Raw genomic sequence first — 21,181 nt, forward strand, 5'->3', positions numbered from 1 at the left:
CGAAATTTTTATTGATGTATTTAACTGGTCTTAAAAATATTAATAATTGACAATTTTTTTCCGGCGTTGCCTAGTATGTAGGTCAAATAATTTTGTCAGATGAATCTTACCCAAACCAATAAACATTTCAGTTCTTTACTTCACAAAAGTTAACAGATAGACAGAGACAAAGGATGGTGAATGTTACGCCTCATAAATGCCTAGACGTTAATATCCCTTCTCTTAAATGTTCTTCATCTCTGTTTAGTAATTAATATTTTTGAACAAATGTAATATTTTACAACCAAAATTTCATTTTTAAACATTTTTTAAAAATACATTGCTCCTCAGAAAATATCAGATTTACAATACCAATATGACAACTTTTTAAATATTAACTCATGTGGGTGCGACTTGATAAAGATATATATATTTTAAAATTCTGAAGTTGTAAATCTTGTGAAATCTTCAAATAGACATTTTCACACCTGATTTGAAAAGCAAAATTTGCATAAATATGCAAGATTTTGATGCAAAACAATATTTATCCTTGCTATGTGAAGAATAATAATTATTTAAATACAACAATAAATCTGTTTAACTGTATAACAGAGAGCACAAAGATAGAACTTGAAACAAGCAAAACAGAGACGCTGTTTTGTGGTCGGCGTATTTATGATGTTTAATTTATTTTTGCCATCTCTCTCTTCAATCCATGCCCCATGTCTGAGGATGGTGATTACGCCTGACTCCAGGCATGGCTCATCTGTGGACCGTCTCCCTTTATCTGGAACGGTTGTGTGCTCTTCTGTAAGCAGAGACCAAGCTGATAATTCAGTGACCAAGCTGCTCAATTTTCTCGGTTAACATCCAAGCGACTTTTTCCTTCGATACTTCCCAGGGAGTTCCCCCTAGAAATATGTCAAGAGAACTGTAAGATTCTTTTCTTGCACCTGGATGTAAGTATTTCTCTTATGTCTAGTTTCTGGAATGTAGATATATTTGTATGTTTGCCTGTCCACGGAATCCGCAGCACTCGTGGCTAACACCACATTTCGAAAGCTTCAATTTTTTTCTTTACAGATTCTCTCAGTATTATTTTGCTATAACAGGCCAAATTTATATTTTTATTTTTATAAGTTATAGAAATATTAAACAACTTGCCTACCACATACCGCACACGGCATTTGAGGACATAAGTCTCCTTAGCGGTGCACACACACACGAAAAAGTTGTTCGTTGCCAAACAAGAAAAACTGCTCGACGGAGCTCTCCGTAATCTGGTAGCCTGAAAGAAGGTAATCCAGAAGTACATAATATGCACTTCATTGAATTGAGAAAAGAGGGAAGTGAATTCTTCACTGATTGGGATTAAATTGATTGGACATGATCAATTCGCCGAAATGATAAGAAAACTTTTAAAAAGCCTTGAAATTATTTTTTAAAGTCACGAGATCTGTATTTCAGATACCTATAACAGGGCCATGAATAGTAACAAGAAGCTCCATTTAATATTCATAGAGAGGGAGACAGGGACAAGATCACACGATGTGTTAAGATGATTAATTAGTATATCAGTAGCAGCAGGAAGGGCAATCAACAATATTGAAAACAAATAATTTGTCATTGAATTTACCATGACCCAACAAAAACTGCGTCGTCCAGTGATCGAGATAACCCGAAAAGATTATAAGCCCTGACAGATTAAAGGAATAAAAAGAAAGGTAACCCTCCCTGCGGTGGTATTTTGAATCCTCTCTACCCCCCCTAGAAAGTGAATAATTTTTATTGTTTTATTTGCTTCATATAATGGCCACAGTGATATTAAACGTCAAATGGTGTTTTAAACTGATTCAAAAACTGAACAAAACAAATATGGTTTGGTCAATTCAACCTAATTAAATGCGACTTAATGCTTAACGTCGCAATAATGGTCTAAATAAACATTTTCATGTGTTCGTATTTGTTTGACATTTAATCATCAATGTGGCCATTATATGAAGCAAATAAAAATCTTCGAATTAATCACTCTCTAGAGGGGGTAGAGAAAATTCAGAAAACCACCCCTAAAGAGAAAGATTCCCATCGCGATTGCCAAGCATCAAAAAGAGCATTTAAAGAAAAAATATATACATACGATTGAGATATTCCTTCAGTTGGGAGTAGACGGACGCAATCAACGTCGAAGAACGCTAGAATCGAGGAAATTCGAAGATCGCCACTGGACCTCCAGATCCAAAGGGTACACACCCATTAGAATCTGGAGTGCATCCGTCGAGCATGTCCTCTATGCTCTGGCAAGAGCCAGGAGAATTATATAACAGCATGTCTTCGTGTTTTTTTTTCAAATGTCAACTTAAAAATATTCCATCCTTTGCTTGATGCAGCAGTCTGTTATATCACCGCACGAAAATGATTTGTTTAGCACATTGTTTTAAGAGTTAATAGTTTAAACAACCACAATAGGGTTAACCAAGGTTTTTATTATACTCAAATAGGTATTAAATAATACAAATAATAGTTGGCAGTTGTTACTCTATATCACCTGAATAAATATTAGACGCTTAATACAGGGTGTTGTTTTGTTTGTAATTTAACAAAATGATACAATAGAGAGACCTTAAACAAGCAATATGGGTGATTGCGGTTTATCAAACAGCTAAAAGTTTTAAGTGAAAACAACACAATGTCTAGAAGTGTTGCCTTGGAAACGGCTAACCTATCTTCATGATAAAGTAAAAGAGTGGCTCCTCAGAATTGGAAGAAGTCAGCTGGAGCACAAGAAAAAGACTTTAATGCTGCTTTCAATAACCAATGTCTATTTTTCATTTGTTCTTGTACTATTTTAATAATTTATAGTTTTCTTTTTTGAATTCGATTTTTAGTTGCCAATTTTTAAGTATTTAAAATTATTCATTAATTTTAATTTAATTTAACTTATTAGTTAGTATTTTTTTTACTTTATCATAAATGTTAAAAGTATTTTACTTCTCCAATCTCTTCATTTTTATTACAATATGGTAATGTTATTATTATTATGGTCTAGATAAGTTGGAATTAAAGAGACAGATTTTAGACTTGATGTATCTTTAATCTTTATAAATAATTCATTGTAATTTTGATTCTACATTTTGTTTAAAGAATGTACCCCTGAATGTCGCCAGTTAGCGATTAAGATAGTACGCTGCATTTTATCTTCCAACGTTCAATAATAATATGGCGCATTTTAATGCATTATCACATATGTTATGATTTTATTTTGAATATGTAGAAAGTAATGCTGATATTGATATTGATATAATTTTATTGCATTGTGTTAGACAATTTATTATTATGGACACTTATTCTAAACTAATAGTAATATTCAAACATAATTCAATGATTTTGCTCCTAAAACAAGATCATAAAAAATTATAAATTTAGAAAAGTTAAACAATCTATTTATTTGTGACTCGGAAGTGGCTAAATTTAACTTTCAAAAGAACTACCCGTCATAATAAATTATTATAACAGTACATATACATATATCGCGAACAGTGTTACTTAAAGTGATCATACGTTTATTTAGCAATATATACTATAGAAAATGATAAAAATATCAAACCTTATACAAACGTTCGACAAAAATGCAAAAAAATACATTCGAAAATTTTGACCGGGAATTTTGCGTCCTTTACTAAATACATTCTACCTACTCTAAAGTTGCGTTTCAAAATGGACACAAGGCCGATGGAACAAAAGGTCTGCTCCCTTGGTGCACATGTGCATTGCATCAACCTGAAATTACCCGGAAAGATGTGGCTAATTCGGTTACCAGGTCCCCTCGGACATCTGTAGTTGCTTCATCTTGTGAACAATAATATCATAATATGTGAAAACAGTGCTTTATTTATTTAGTTCCTTATTGATTACTTTTTATTGTGAACTCTTGACTAAGTTTCTACTCTGTTAATGTGTGTTTTTTTATTTGAATCATTGTCATAAACTATTGAATTATTTCAAACTTAAAATTTATAAATAGGGTTTAGAATTTCAACTGTCTATGCGCTCTGTAGCTGCAGAAAATGTAGTAATCCGGATCTTATTTGTAATGGATTTTGAAAAGAAAAACCAAAATTAAATTTTTAAATAATATAAATGGGGGCTAGGCTTCATATACTGTCCATGCGCTCTGTAGCAGCAAGACATGAAGTAATCTAGCTCCTATCTGTTATCTGTTATTTAATTAAATTATAATTTTAAACGAGGAACCTAAATCCAAACTGTCAATGCGCTATGTAGATGCAAGACGTGTTTGGATATTGTAAAACACTCTTGAGGTGATTTTCACAAAAATGGCACTATATACATATTATCCACAATAATAGTAGCTGCTTCAATAGGCAAATGTTATCAACTATTAAATACCCTAATTTAGTAAATGGGGTCTAGAATTCCAACCGTCATGCGCTCAGTAGCTGCAAGACTTCTCGTAATCTAACTTCTATTTTGACAAATTGTTTTTAAGTTAGTGTTTAAAAATATCACTTAAACTCTAAACTTCATTGCCACATAAAATAAAAATAAAAAATGCAAAAAAGGGCTAGATTACTTAATGTCCTTGAGCTCTGTAGCTGCAAAACGTGATGTAATCTAGCTCCTATAAATCAGAATTGTAATATATATTAATTGGAGACGAGGTACTAGAATCCCAATCGTCCATGCGCTCTGTAGCTGCAAGATGTGCTGGGATATTTTTTTATTGTACAACGTCCTTGAGGTGATTTTCACAAAAATGGCGTTATATAAATTATCCAAATATATTTATATTTATTTATATAAATATCTTTAACGATACATTGAATAGTTATAGGAAAATTGTAAAGCAATTTAAAAAAATCATATAGTCCCTTATGTCGTAGGCAGGGCACTTGGCGAGACAAAATGATGGCAGGTGGACACCCAGAATAATAAAGAGGAGACCATGGGCAAAAAAAAGAAGTGTTGGAAGGCCACAGAAAAGATGGGTCGACAACATTGTCTCTATTGCCAGTAAAACGTGGATTATGAAAGCGGGTGATAGGAAGGAATGAAGACGTTTGGAAGAGGCCTTTATCCAGCAGTGGAGAGAATAAGGCTGCAGAAGAAGAAGAAGAAGATATTCCCTTATAGTAAGGTAAAATAATTTGTTATAACCTGTTAGTATAATTGATTGTAATAACTTTCATAACGTTTCTAGAATTTAATTAAGCTAGCCGACTTTGAAAGCATTTTTTTTCCTATGTGTGCATGTTGTGTTCACATAGGTATAATTGATGAACAATATCTAAACATTACAAGTTGTGATTATAGGTCGTATGTATTGTTTATTGTTTGTGAACCATAATAAATAAAATAAAATAAATTATAGTCTATTACTATAGTGTCAATATATCTGTGTTGATAAGCTAAAGGGAGATAAGCCAACGAATATAGTATAATACATTTATTGACTTAACTCCCTTTACTTTATCAACAGAGATATATATATATATATATATATATATATATATATATATATATATATATATATATATATATATATATATATATATATATACATATGTATATATATATATACGTATACAGTAATATAATGTGTAGCCTTAGAACAGGTATTTTTGTATCTGGTGAAGCTGCTAAAAATATTTTCTTACAATTTTTACATCTCAAACATTTGTTTGTTTTATTTGTACTAGTTTTTACCCGCAGCCTCGCTTGCATGGTATTCCCTTTCCGGACCTAATGGTGTATAAGGCACTGGATTGGTATACTAATCGCAGTGAATCTTGATCAATTTTTTTTCAAGAAGGTGAGGTGATCAGTCTTACTCTTCAGGCACCAGTTCAGGGACTATAAAATATTCTAGTGAGATAACACTCTTTTAAATAAATATTTAATATCAACCATGTCGGGAATCGAACCCGAGACCTCTTGCGCTGTAGGCAAACGCGCTGACCATTACTCCACGAGGCTGACATAATGTTATTGGAACTATTACTATTACTATACTCTATTACTCACATAATAACTATTAAAAAACACAATAACAATTAAAACTCTGCATGTTCGAGGATTACTGTGGCTTTGCATCACTTTAGAACAATTTAATAGTAATACATTCAAATTTCCTCTCAAACATAACCGTAATACACGCTTCACGTATAATGCTGGTTTGGTAGTACCAAGGTAGTAAAATAAAAAATATAAAAAAAGTATGTAATAAGTATGGTTATAGAACTCTCAAATATTTAGTGCCTAGCATTTTTTATTTATTGCCGAAAGAACTTAAATTTAACTCACAATGTAACAAGAGCAAAATAAGAAAGTGGCTACTCCTTTAAAAGTTAATATACGAATAGTGCCTTATGTGTAAAAAAAAAATTAATATTTTATATATTTTCTTGTATTTAAAAAATATATATATTATTATTTGTTTATACATGTATATTCAGATCTTTCCGGCTATTAATTTATATCTGTTATTTATTGTTTATATAAATGTAGATAATGTTATATAGGCTAGTACAAATATAATCTCCACCAACAAGCTACAGAAAGTGGCTTGGTAGGATTTTAGTTTTAGTAAAAATATAACAATTGAAATTTTGAAAATGGAAAATATTTATAATTATATTATTTAAATGAAATTAAATAAAAACGTAGACTCTTAGTATTAAAATAATATTAACTGCCATAGTTAATTGTTCTCACCTAAATAAATTTTATCACCATTACTATTTTCCCTGTTTATCAATCCGATAGCAGAATGTCTCAATTCTTCATATCATCTCTATGCAGATAATTAACAACTATATCTTTATTGCAGATCTGAAAGTACTAGCAAAGCAATAAAATCGATGTCCAATACATTAAATGGCGTGACAACATACACGACAAAAGAGTATGGTTTACCTATAAACCTATGAAAAAACACTATTTATGTTTGCGGGTAGTCAAAGACTGTGTAGTAAGTTAGACGTATCTTCACTTAATCCTCCTCATGTCAATGGTACCAATATCCAATACAGGAAATCTATAAAAAATCTAGGAGTACTAATGGATGAACATCTATACTGGCCAGCTCATACCAATGAATTAAGCAGCAAAATATTTTTCAGTCGACACTCACATAGAAGGTTGCGAAAATTTTTACCCATTAATTCTAAATGCACTCTCGTACAAGAATCACCACTACCCATTCTAGATTAAGATAATTTTTCAGTGACTGATTTAAGCTGTGAGCAACTCGATAAACTTGAATGACTTTAGAATATATGCACACAATATATATTTTTGGTCTTAGGAAATATGACCACATTTCTGATTATCCTAGGCAACTGAAATGGCTCAAAATTAGACAGCGGAGAGACTATCACTCACTCTCACATCTGTTCAATTTACTTCATAGTCCTAACACTCCTATATGCCTCAACGCTTATCAGTTCATGGTTGACCTCTTCATTCTAATTCTCAAAGCACTCTCTTAATACCCATCCACAATTTCTCTTTCTTCTCCAACTCATATAGTCTCCATGGGGCTCGACTGTGGAATCATCTCCCATCCACCATCGAAGATATTACTACAGTATCTCTGTTTAAAGCACGTCTGAAGAAACATCTCCATTCTCTTCCTTAATCTCTCCTCCTTTCCTGTTTCCGGTTTCCTCTTTTTTCCCTTTTCCCTTTGAGTAATGGTATTGATTTAAAATAATTTATACACAAATACATTTATTTATATTTTTATATAACTTTAAATTTTTTTTCTTCTATTGAATACTTATGTTTTGTAACTTAAACTATAAAAATAAAACTCTTATTTTATAGGTTGGTTGGAAGTAATTGTCATTTGCCAATAAGCCCGCCAATGTCAAATAAATGAAAAAAAATAATTATCAATTTGACAATAAAGGGCCAATGAAAAGGAATAAAAACAAATATTGTAATCAAACCCATAACCATAAAAGAACTTAGGGACCATAGCTGAGTGACAAAAAATAAATATCTCACTCTACAAATACGGATAAAAAATTGTGAAATGGATTTAGAAATATTAATTTTATTTTTAAAATCAATATGGGTATTTAAAAAAAATAATTACAAATATCTATTTTTATATTATGGAAAAATATTTTCATCCATAATTTTTAAAATGAAATTGTTAAAAACTATGTCTTTAAAAATGCAACCTTTTTGACATTGACAATTATTCTGATGTCAAGGTTTGTGACGATGTTCCATTTAAATTTAAAGGGTCACAAACAAAGTTCAAAATTTAACCTAACTGTGACGTACTAGGGGCGTGGCCAATACAATAAACCATTTTCGCGGGAATTTACAATTATAAAATGAAAAAAAAAAAAATCCATTAATAAACAAAAACAAAATGGCGTATAGCGCCCTTGAAGTGATTTTTCACAAAAAACAGCGCTTCATAAATCAGTCAAACATTATTATTATTATGATGTCGGGAATCACACTTGTTACTTCAAGCATGGTAGTCAAATGCACTTACCACTATACCTTACGAAACATAACTTTTCATAGCATAATCTGGTTTACCTTTAGAATAATAATACGCCACTGGTTAATAGAGTCGCCCATATGGACAAAAACTATTTTATGGTTATCAACCATGAAATCGGCCACAATAAAGAGAAATGCCGTAGGTACTCAGGTCGAGAATTGTAAGCTCAAACCAAAACCGTCTGTAAACTTAAAACCAAACAACAATTTTGAAACAGTTTTGTTCTATGCAATAGAGCTAATTGGCTTCTCTAGCGAATTATCACTCTAAAGTTTTACCAATACATCAATTTTTTATTATTTTAAAAGTTGTATTATTTAATCGATAGTAATAATATTAGTCAAAGGTAATTTTTTGTAATAGAGCAATATTTTTATCAAATCAATAAGGTAATTTCGAAATGACTAAAACCCATAATAGCACAAAAAACATACATGTAAAGATGCTAATTGTTGAAATTTTAGCATTTTTAGTCTAAGTAATTTTACGAAATTAGATAGGTAATGCAAATCTACAATCGATTATTTCGAAAATTAAATTTAAGTACCGATTGTAAAATGTTAAGAGTTAATTTACGCATAGTGTTTAGAGTTTATCTATTTTCAATTTGTATACAAATACATGGCACGCTTATAAAATACCGGTTCATTGGTTTTTCATCTCCCTCCATTTTCTAATTCTGATTTGTAATTTTTACGTTGCTATGACTGATATTTCGTTTTATTCAGTTGCCGGCGTTGTCTCGTCGGGGGCGGTCCTGTCTTCTGTCATCTGTGCGTGACGTCATGTTCCGCGGAGATTCCTCGTCGGTTCGATCCACGGTCTAATAATTTGTTATATATCGCGCGAGTGGCGGCATGATTGTTTAAATGTAAACAAATAATATGATACAATCAGCATTTCTCAAGTGTTTACAGTGTGGATTTCTCTGCATACGTTTCGGGAGAGATGTGCATCGACATTGAAATATTTTGTGGTGAGTGACAGCCAACTATTTTTGGTTTTAAAAATATAATTAAAGTGTATAAATGCCCAAAATAACATCGAATAAATTATGTCTGATACTTTTCATCCGCTCCCCGATTTAATCGTTATTATATTGTGTCCTTTAAGACAAATCAAACGTTAAATTATAGTGAATGTCCGACCCACATGTCCAAAATTTTACTTCCTGTATCGTTATTTTATCTCTTGACGACTCCTCGATCCTTGGCAGTAAATAATTTCCCATAGATTGTTTTGTTTTTTTTTTAAACAAACATTTTAATCAATCCACAGTGATTTTTTAAAAGTTATATTTGTTATACAACTCGAAAGGTCACTACTGCCAATTATTTTCGGGACAACTGTCAAATCTGTTAAGTCGTGATTTGATTTAATCGTAGATTTGTTAATCTTGACCGAAAAACGCGGCAATAATATAGCCACCATGAAAATGTAGAATTAAAATGACTCAGTATCAACTTGTTGAGAATGATGGATTGTTTGCACATTTCCAAGTAGTACACACTTCTTATCTTAAGTGCTTAATTAGACAGTTTAATTGATTTTTTATGTTGTATTAATTGTTTCTTATCAATTTTATGTATGATTTAAATGATAGCATTTGTGAAATTGATTCTATTTAGGAATACCTATACTCAGTGTACTAATAAAACCCTCTAAATGTCAAAATTTATTTATACTTGTATCATCCTTAGCCTGCAAAATCCCTTGAGTGAAATTTATTTTTCAAAAGTATTTTTAATTTCTCATGAAGATTACTCAACTTTGTTTCAACAAATAAGCTTAAATATTTGTTCATAATAAAATGACAATGTTCCTTTTGTTATCAATAAAAAAATATGTAGAAAAACAATAAATTCATTGTTTAAATTATCTCCTTAATTATTTTTTTAAATGCCACTTAACAGATGTGGCAGGCACAACGACATGCCATTTTTTTTGGCTTTATCGACCGATAAAACCCCCTTAATCCTCGTGGTTCTGTGTTAAAGTCAGCATAAATACCTAGACCTCACCGGCTAGGTAACGAGTATGGTGAAGTTGATATATTTCATCTGTCTTTATATAAATATAGGTTAAGTATTCAAAAGGTTATAAATTAATTTATACAAAATTTCTTAATATTGTTCTTTATTTACTATTTTTTTTCTCATGTATCTCTATAATAACTTATGTGTATGTATATATTGTATATGTATGTGCATGTATGTGTATTTATATATATATATATATATATGTACATGCATGTATGTATATATGTGTGTGTATGTATGCATATGCATGTGTGTGTATGTTTTCATATGTAAATTTATTAAATATTTTTCTATGTAACTATGTACCCATATACCTATGTTGGTACATTTCCTTATTTTTACTTATTATTGTAACTTTTAGTTTTTCTTGTGTTATATTTAATTTTAACTAAATTTACCTACTTATGTTTCACTGCTGCACATGAATGTAATTTCCAATATATGTAAAAGCCCGTAGGGCGTGTAAATTAATAAATAAATAAAAAAAACCACTAAACGTACAGTTTTTTTTACAAACGTGTTCCTGTAAAAACCATTGAAACAATTTTTGGGAACTTAGATGATTTCATGCATAAGTATGTATCTGAGTCAGGATGATCAATAATCTGTGAATTCAAATCATCTCTTCATCATCTCTTCAGGCAATTGTGCCATATAATAATTATGTGTGCTCTAATTTTCTTATATTATATTTATTTAAAATGAAAATATATTTACCGTCTTGAAACGGGAAGCAGGCAGTTTAGACAGCTTAGTACTATTTTTCAAAAAGAAATAGATGTATGTAAATAGATAGATAAATTGATTTCCAGTTTTACTGGTAATGACAAAAGGAATTAGATATTTGTGGTATATTTATCATTTATTTTTTAATCTGGAATTAGGGCACACACAAACATATTATTATGCGTGCTCTAGTAATAATACTGTATAAACGTGTATCTCATTTATAAATAATTTTATATGTATTTTGTATTAACTTTAACTTTGAAAAACTATCAAGTGGATAAAAATGTTTTATTTAAGTAAATGAAAATAATGACAAAAATAACTTTAAAAAATACATTATTTACTGCCTTGGAACAGGGAAGCTATCCCTAGTTAGTCAGTTTAGATGACTCAACAGCAAAAACAAATTATATGTATGCATACTTTTACTACTCAAATAACCTATTGTATAATTAATTAAATGTAAATTGTTGTAATAAATATGTAACAATGAAATGAAAATAAAAATAAAAAAAATTAAAAATGAAACAAATAAAGGTAAAAATGATGTTAGCGACTTTTACTTGTTCATAAAACATTTGTGGAAATGTTTTCTGTTAAAACACTCTACTTGACTATTTTATTTGTTAAAACTTGTTTCACTTGTTAACACCACTGTTAAAAAAAAGTTTTTCATTCCCACCACATTATAGCAACTTTAAAATAAATTTGTTTTACCCCATATTTTTTTAAATTAACATTTGGGCTCTTATGATTAACCGAAATGTTTTAATTTTGCTGGCCCTTTTCAATGAGTTGTAAATAACTCACTATTAGAAAATGTGAATCCGGTCGTGGTAGAGCGGGGTGCGAACCTCAGACCTTTGATCCGTGAGTCCACGACACTAGCCACAGGACCACGAGCCGACTCTGAATTAAGAATCAACTAGCTCCTTACTCATTTGAAATTCTCTAATGACGTTTGAGGCTTTTATTAGCTTGACATTCCGAGCTCACAGTTCTATATTGTGCTTTGATAAAAACCTCCAAAGTATCCCCTTACATGTATTTATGTTTTTTAATGGCCTGGAAAAGGTTTTTAAAAAATAAAGTGTATAATTTACATTTATAATTAACACCTTGGGTACATTATGCAGGTCCAAAATATAAATAAGGAAGACCAGAAAAGACTTGTGTCGAGTCAAACATTCAAATGTTTTTTTCTCAAAATAGGCAATAATCATTTTGAGGGTTTTATACTTACAGTAATATTATAATCTAATGTAATACTCATATCAGAATAATGGTCTTCATAAAAATACTATGTCCTTCTATATTCTAATCACTTAGTATTGATATAATGTTGTAAGTATATTAAGATACACAAAAGCTAAATCATTTGTTCATTCAACAATATTTTGAGTATGTCCAAATGTTTGTAGACATGTCTGGATTTCACTCCCTATGGAGATATTAAGATTGAAATTTATTGCAACGTAGAGGGAAAACATTTTAGAGAAGGGAATATTAAAGTCTTGGCATTTACAGGGCTGATGACCTTTCATTGGCTGGTTTAAGTGGCCTTGTGTTGATTAAACTAACTGGTATAAACATATTTAAGGCATTGCCTAGTAGGTGAAATAATTTCGCCAGATGAATCTCACCTAAGTCCATAAAGGTTTCAGATTTTTTATGTCACAAAAGTCTACATATATATTTTTTAATATTTTATTTTTTAAGATTTTAGTCGTTCTAAAAAATTTTTTTAATGTATTGAGTTTTTCTACTGACATTTCTTGGTGGAACTGCATTTTAATTCTAATAATAAAAATACTTTATAGTTTTATTCCACTTTTATTTATAATTATTTAATAAATTTTTTACCAGTCACCGGGTTTCGTCGTGACCGACATCGCCAGTCTGACGATGTCGGTCATGACAAAACCCGGTCACTGGTAAAAAAAAATATATAAATAAAATAATTATAAATAAAAGTGGAATAAAACTATAAAGTATTTTTATTATCATAATATTTTAATGTGCCAATATGTCTTCTTGCTCTTACTGATCATCGTGGTTCATCACACGCTGTATAGGATTTGTATTGTACTGTTCATCGATCAGCATAGAACAAACTATGGCCTAAATTCTCCAATGACCCGTCTTTGTCGTATCGTTAACTCAAGACAAGATCTGGACTTTTTTGGTTTAAGTTTACAACGATTTAAACGAGCACTAAATAAATAGTCCAGATCTTGTCTCGATGTCCCTTATGTTTGTCAATGCTTCTTTTATTTAATTTTTTTGAATGTTTTAAACTATTCTTTTATTGTAATATTTAAACCTTATAAATTGTATACATGGACAATGTCCGTTAATAAATAAATAAAAAAGTATTAAATAAACATGTTAGATTGCTCTTAGAATTTTGACACGGAACCTAACCTCTATGATTGTGTTCATTTTACGCCGATTTTTTTTACACCGGTGTCTCTCAGGACGGAACCCCGGCGTAAAGCGACGTTTATCGGTATAATATTAGGTACCCCCTTATCCATAACAATGAGGAACTTCAGCCCTACGGGAAATTGGATACAAAAAATGTTTTCTTACGCGGGGTAAAAATTAGAGCATTAAATTGTAACGCTAAATTTCTTGAAAATGTACAGAAAAAATATTTTGATAAAAACGCACTACTTTAAATGACGTCACTGGTCCATGTGAATCAACCTATGATCTGAGAGCTATGGAAGATTTCCGGTCTGCTTGTCGCTTCTGGACCAATGGGAAGAACTGAATGAGAATAAGCGGAAATGAACCGCTGACGTTACACGCGGAGTTATTTCAGAAATACAAAACTTTGAAAAATCGTAGCGCCGATAATACGATATATAAAAATTAAAACAAAAATTTTTTGACTTAGTTTAACCGTCTATTAACAAATATTTTTTTTTTTAAAAAACCACTGAACTTCCTCATTACATGCGTTTTTCCTCTCACCGTCGCCCGCTTGAGTTCGTTAAATCGAGGTTTTACTGTATTCTGATATCGTTTTATGCGAACTTGATGGAAGTATCATGTTCCACAACAGTTTCCAGTTACTCAGTGACATGTTTACTGGCACTGGCCATTGCCAGACAGGGATGGATATCCACGCTATGCTGGTCATTAGGGAAATTGCTTTTTATCCACATATCGATAGAATTACCGTAAAAACAAATGAAATTCTTGGGATTATTATAATTTATAAGCATTTAAACCCTTTAAATAAGTTTATATTAAAATACCTCTACTACATCTACGTAACAACAGCTCGCCCACCACATACTCAAGCTATGAGATTCTATAAAATAAATAATCCTATTATATTTAATTCTATGTTAAATCAAATTAAAATTACTGATGTTTCTACCGTGAGCGCTCTGGGTGTTTTGTTCGATTCGAAATTATTAGGATTTGTACTTAGAACCGGAAAAGATTTTAACAATATAAACACAATTAAATATCTTTACACATCTCTAGTTAGAAGCCAACTAGATTATAATTCTCCAATACGGTCACCTTATCAAATCACTTTCTCAGATTCTATTCAGAGAATTCAGAATAAGTTTCTTACATGTATTAATTTTAAGATGGGTTTTTCTAGTAATCAATTAAATTATAACAAAACTTAAGACTCTTAAATTAACTAAATTGCACGAACGAAGAACATCGACCGATCTTACGACTTTATATAAAATAATAAAACCGATGTTTGATACCCCTAATCTACTGAAATTGATTTCATTCTATGTACCACCTAGATTAAGCAGAACATCTACAATATTTTATTGTCAAAATTCTCGAACGGTAGCTCACCTATTGTTAGATTACAGAATACCGGGAATGAATATGCACCATATTTTGATATATTTAGTTTATCTCTGCCTAACTTAGAAAATAAAGTGACCAACATATTTTTATCAAAAAGAGCAAATCAACTTCAGAAGATTGGGTTGGAATAGTTATAATTTGATTGATTAATGTATTTTGTTATTGTATAATTTCTTTAAAATATATATGTATTTCAAGTAATTTATAATGTGTACAGTGCGAGTATATTAATATTTCATACTCGATTTTTTTATATTTTTATTTTTAAGCACTCTTTATACCACATATATGTAAATGGCAGAAATGCCGTACACAAATAAATAAATAAATACCGCACACCGCATCTGGGGACATGAGTCTCCTTGGCGGTGCCCACATACACTGAAAAATTGCTCGTTTCTGAGCGAGAAAATCTGCCGAAAGGATCTCTCTGTAATCGGGTAGCCTTAGCTGGAGTCATAGAATTAAGAATAGTCCAGAAACCGCTTACGCGCACCAAACAGATGGCGACTAAACTACTCTTTAAGGAATAGTTTTACGTTTTGACCGTTAGTTTCTTTGTAGACGTCGCTCAGTACGCAACTCCCGATTTGAATTCAACTATGCTGTGTTGTGTCGTTTTTAAGTGGAGAAATACTGCTGGGATAAAAAAAGAAACAGGATGGGATCACATTTCATGTGTAAGTAGCAAATACACTACTTAAAAAATATTTATTTTTCCATCTGTCAGATTGTCAAAGAAAACAAAATTAACATTTTTTAGTGTGTTAGAGAACTGACGAAAATTGGACCTCTCGGATTAAACAACGCCGTTGTGGACATTTGACCGACATTATCTTTTAAACATAATGGCATCAAATATTATTTAACATGACATAAACATATCCGCTTTATGTAAAATAAGATTTGTTTAATTTTTTTAGTTCAAAGTTCGTTAATTAAATTACTCTTATTAAATTACCCTTTACTTGTCTACTATGTTGTGTCAATCAATGTATCCGCGTGTTCAATAAAATTCTAGAGTAATCAACAAATAGCTTTTTAAAAAAAATAAAAAAATTCTTACATTTGTGTAATGATTATATTTTTCGTGATCTGGCAACATTTCGCGATGACTTCACGCATGCGCGTGGTGAAAGTCGGGGGGGGGGTTTGGACACAGTCCGATGTATTCAAATATGATTCTACGCTCCTGAACTATTATTTATTCTATGGCTGGAGAATTGCGTATGTAAATAATTCGTCAACTAAAATGTCTAAATTCTTACCGAAAAATATAAAACCTGCTTTTCTACTTAAAAAATAATTTTGAAAAATTACTAATAAATTTTAAATATAAAATTAATATATTTGACAACTCAGGGGTGTATCAACTACAATGCAACACGTGTCCATCAAGCCATATTGTAGGAACGTCACGCAGCTTTAATATTCACTTTTTTTTTTCCATTTTAATTTTTTTCATCAATTCAAATCACGGGTTAAATAAGAATACAGGAGTTGGTGAGGAGATGACAGTGTATTTTAGTATTTGCGTGTTGGTGTTGTGAGTGTCCCGACGAAGAGACGAGTAGGCACGTCTCGAAACTGGTAGTCATGAAAAGTCGGTTAGTGGTTATATACTAACATTGGTTAAATTGTTTGACCACAAAGTTAATGATTTAAACATAAATAATATTATGTACTTACTAATTTACAAATTAAAGAAAACTTATATTTTAACAAACCTGTGTTTATAAACAACATTTTGAGTTTATCCATTTTTTTGTAGACAAGGACTGGATTCAACTCCCTGGGGAGCTGTTAATATTAACATATTACCAGCCAATGACAGGTCATAAGACCTGTAGTTGCTTAGACTTCTATATTACCTTCTCTAAAATGTTCTTCATCGTAGTTGTAATATGTTAATATTAACAGCTCCCCAGGGAGTTGTCTACAAAAAATTGGACAAACTAAAAATATTGTTTATAAATCCACCTGGTCCACGAAGAAGTAATAAAAATGAAAAATAAAAATTTCAGGCGTTGCCTAGTATGTAGGTGATATAATTCAAGCAGATGAATCTCACCCGCATAAATAAAGGTTTCAGCTCTTTAACTTTAGAACATCGACAGATGAAAGAATATAGATGTTTAATTATGGGCAGAATAAGGAATGTTACACAGTGTCTAAAGTGGCCACTTTAACTAATGTGAAAACCCGTGATTCTTTCACGTGAAAATAAAATGAACAATACTGTTTTGAAAGCGATCGTTATTGCAAATTAAAACTGTTTCTCAACAATAGTGTTATGAATAATGCTAAAATTAATCACAAATAATTAATCATTAATGTTGAAACAAAAACTGAGTATTATTATAATGTTTACCGGGAAATAATCTTAGGTAGATTGTTTTATAAACAGCTGTTAGGTATATGTAAAACACAGTCAAATGCTTTTAACCCTTCCTCAGCCTAATTTAAATATGTATTTATGTATATATATGTATTTTTTTACATATTTATTACAGCAATTTACATTGAATTATTAATACAATAGATTAATTGAGTAGTAAAACTATACGTAAATATATATATATATATACATATATACATTTGCTAGTGAGTTATCTAAACTGCCTAATTAGGGATAGCTTCCCCGTTCTAAGGCAGTAAATAATGTGTTTTATAATAGTATAATATTAAAAATTAATAACATTTTATTCTTATTATTAGAGCTTAAATAATAATGTGTCCTACTTCCAGATTTAAGTACACAATAAATATACCATGAACACCTAAATAATACCAAAATCTCTATATCCTAAATCCTAAGTCATTACCAGTAAATCTAGAAATCAGACGAGTTGTATGTATGCAACTCAGCAGGACTTTAATTTAAGAATATTTTGTAAATATTTTTGAAAAATAAATAAAAAATAAAAAAACAGTTGATCTGACTCCCTCCGACCAATGTGGATTAAAAATGCAGTCAACACCTTCCTCAGCCTGGCGATCCCGCCACTTCCATGAATCTGGGATAAGGTTATATATTTATAGTTCAACAATGTTTTGAGTATGTCCAAATGCTTGGAGACAGGCTGGATTTCCCTCCCTAGGAAGCCAATCAGTTCTAAATTTGTTGGTTGTTTTTTGGTCTTAGGAAATATGATCACATTTCTGATTATCGTAGGCGACTGAAATGGCTCAAAATTAGACAGCGGAGAGACTATCACTCCCTCTCACTTCTGTTCAATGTACTTCATATTCCTAACGCTCCTATAAAGGAGGTATATACCTGCGTGAAAAATTTCAACGCTTATCAGTTCATGGTTTGCCTCTTCGTTCTAATTCTCAAGGCACTCTTTTAATACCCATCCACAATTCTTCTTTCTTCTCTAACTCATATAGTGTCCATGCGGCTCGATTGTGGAATCATCTCCCATCCACCATCAAAGATGTTACTACATTATCTCTGTTTAAATCACGTCTGAAGAAACATCTCCTTTCTCTTCCTTAATCTCTTTTTTTTTACTCTTTTTTCCCATTTAGTAATTGTTTTTATTTAAGGTAATTTATAAACAAATACGTTTATTTATATTTTTATATATCTTTAGCTTTTTAATCTTTTTTTCTATTGAATATGTTCTGTAACTTAAATTATAAAAATATATATTTAATTTTATTGGTTGGTTGGAAGAAATTGCCATTTGGCAATAAGCCCGCTAATGTTCAAATAACATTATGGACAAAAAGTTAAATAAATACAGCGCGCATGGACGGTATGAAGCGTAGTGTCCATTTACATTATTTAAAAATTGAATTTTGGTGTTTCTGATTATTTTTCAAAATCATTAGCAAATAAGAGCTGGATTACAACACATCCTGCAGCTACAGAGCGCATAGACGTTTGGAATTCTAATCCCTATTTATAAATTTTAAGTTTGAAATAATTAAGTAGTTTCTGATAATTATTCAAATTTTAAAAAAAGGTGAGAAGGTGTTAATGTGCATCTGATCGAATGTGGTATGGGTTTAATATTTTAACGCAAGCACTACTAATTTTAAAAAGGATCTCGCAGTTTTGTGAGGTGCGTTACATTTGAATTAATGTGCCGTTAATTTGGGTAAGTTAACAATGTCATAATATTATTTATTGTCTTTGTTGCGGTTGGAAGCAATCCGTATCTTGACGGAAAAAGGAATACAGTTATGTGTGTAAATTAGACACACAATCCCCATTCTTACTTACTCGCTACTTTTAATATTTCCTACGCAAAAACAAGTAACGTGAGATGAGGACGCCCAAGGAAGACGTGGCATTTATTTTATTTAGAAAACCAACAGTTCTACATACGTATTTATAGTAAACAAACAGATATAGTGTATAAACTCAGAACCAATAACAGATTTCCACATAGTATAAAAAGTTAGTAAAGAAAATATATTACATATTATATAAATACATATAAGTTTATGCATATAAAAAAAATATTTTCACGTACTCGTATATGTTTTTCAATTTATTTATTTATTTTATTTGGGAAATCAACAGTTCTACATACATATTTATAGTAAACAAACAGATATAGTGTATAAACTCAGAACTAATAACAGATTTCAACATAGTATACAAAGTTAGTAAAGAAAATATATTACATATTATATAAATGCATATAAGTTTATGCATATAAAAAAATTATTTTCACGTACTCGTATATGTTTTTCAATTTATTTATTTATTTTATTTGGGAAATCAACAGTTCTACATACATATTTATAGTAAACAAACAGATATAGTGTATAAACTCAGAACTAATAACAGATTTCCATAAAAGTATACAAAGTTAGTAAAGAAAATATATTACATATCAAATAAATATATATAAGTTTATGCATATAAAAATGTTATTTTCATGTACTCGTAAATATTTTTCAATAATCAAAGAATTTTTTGATATTTATTTTAAGAACATTAAGTTACCATCCATTTCTTAATAGCAATTTTATATTGTTAGAACTTACTTATTGTCTTTATGGATAATGGAAGTAGATTGTACACTTCAATCGAGTAGTAGGTAAATCCTCTTTGACCGAAGGTTGTATTTTTTTTTTGCAGCATCAGGGTGGAGTATCTAGTAACTCTTGTATTTGTAACAAAAGGTAGAGAATAATGTGTACGTGCGTATAGTAACAAAGTTTTTACATAAACTTGTTTTATAGATTTGACATTAAGATTTTCAAATATTCCGAGGGAGCTAGTTCTGATTGGGACTCATGAGATAATTTTTATTAAAGCTTTTTGTGCAATTATTATTTTCTTGATCAGTGTGTCATTTGCACATCCCCATCCAATTATCTTATCCAATTATATAAATTACTAATTAAAAATACTTGACCATTTAGCGTTTGACCATTTAGCGCTTTCACCCTCTAATGGGCATCTTTAGACTGGTGAATATTATACAGTGTAAGGGTAATTTATATAAAACTAAATATAATATTCACCAGTCTAAGAATGCCCATTAGAGAGTGAAAGCGCTGATTGACCTGACAAATAAGTAAAAGTGTACCAAGTATTTTTAATTAGTATCGTATATGTAAATATAAGTTATGACATCATTTATTTATTTATTTAATTCACAAAATACACAATTTTACATATACACAATTATATGTTTTTATGTTCCGACTTGTTAGAAAATTCCGTGTTAAGTCGGGACTCTTCGATATATAAATCAAAAATATTTATTTACATATTAAAACAATATACAGGTAATCAAAACAATATGCAAAATAATCAAAACAATAAACAAAATAATAATAGAAAAATATACAAAATAATAATAGAAAAATTAAAATAATAAAAATGTATAATACATGTCGAAAATGGAATCAAAAGTTATATAATAATACGTATGACAGTGATGATATACACATATATCATTACAATGGAATTCCATCTAGAATTGTCAAAAAATAATTTAAATCAAACCGTTTATACGTAAACTAGCGGACCCGTCAGACGTTATCTTGCCCGAACGTTGGCTTGCCT

Source organism: Micrasema longulum, unplaced genomic scaffold, assembly GCF_059751315.1.
Source record: "Micrasema longulum isolate JH-2025_06_02 unplaced genomic scaffold, ASM5975131v1 h1tg000784l, whole genome shotgun sequence".
In the NCBI taxonomy this organism is placed as follows: domain Eukaryota; kingdom Metazoa; phylum Arthropoda; class Insecta; order Trichoptera; family Brachycentridae; genus Micrasema; species Micrasema longulum.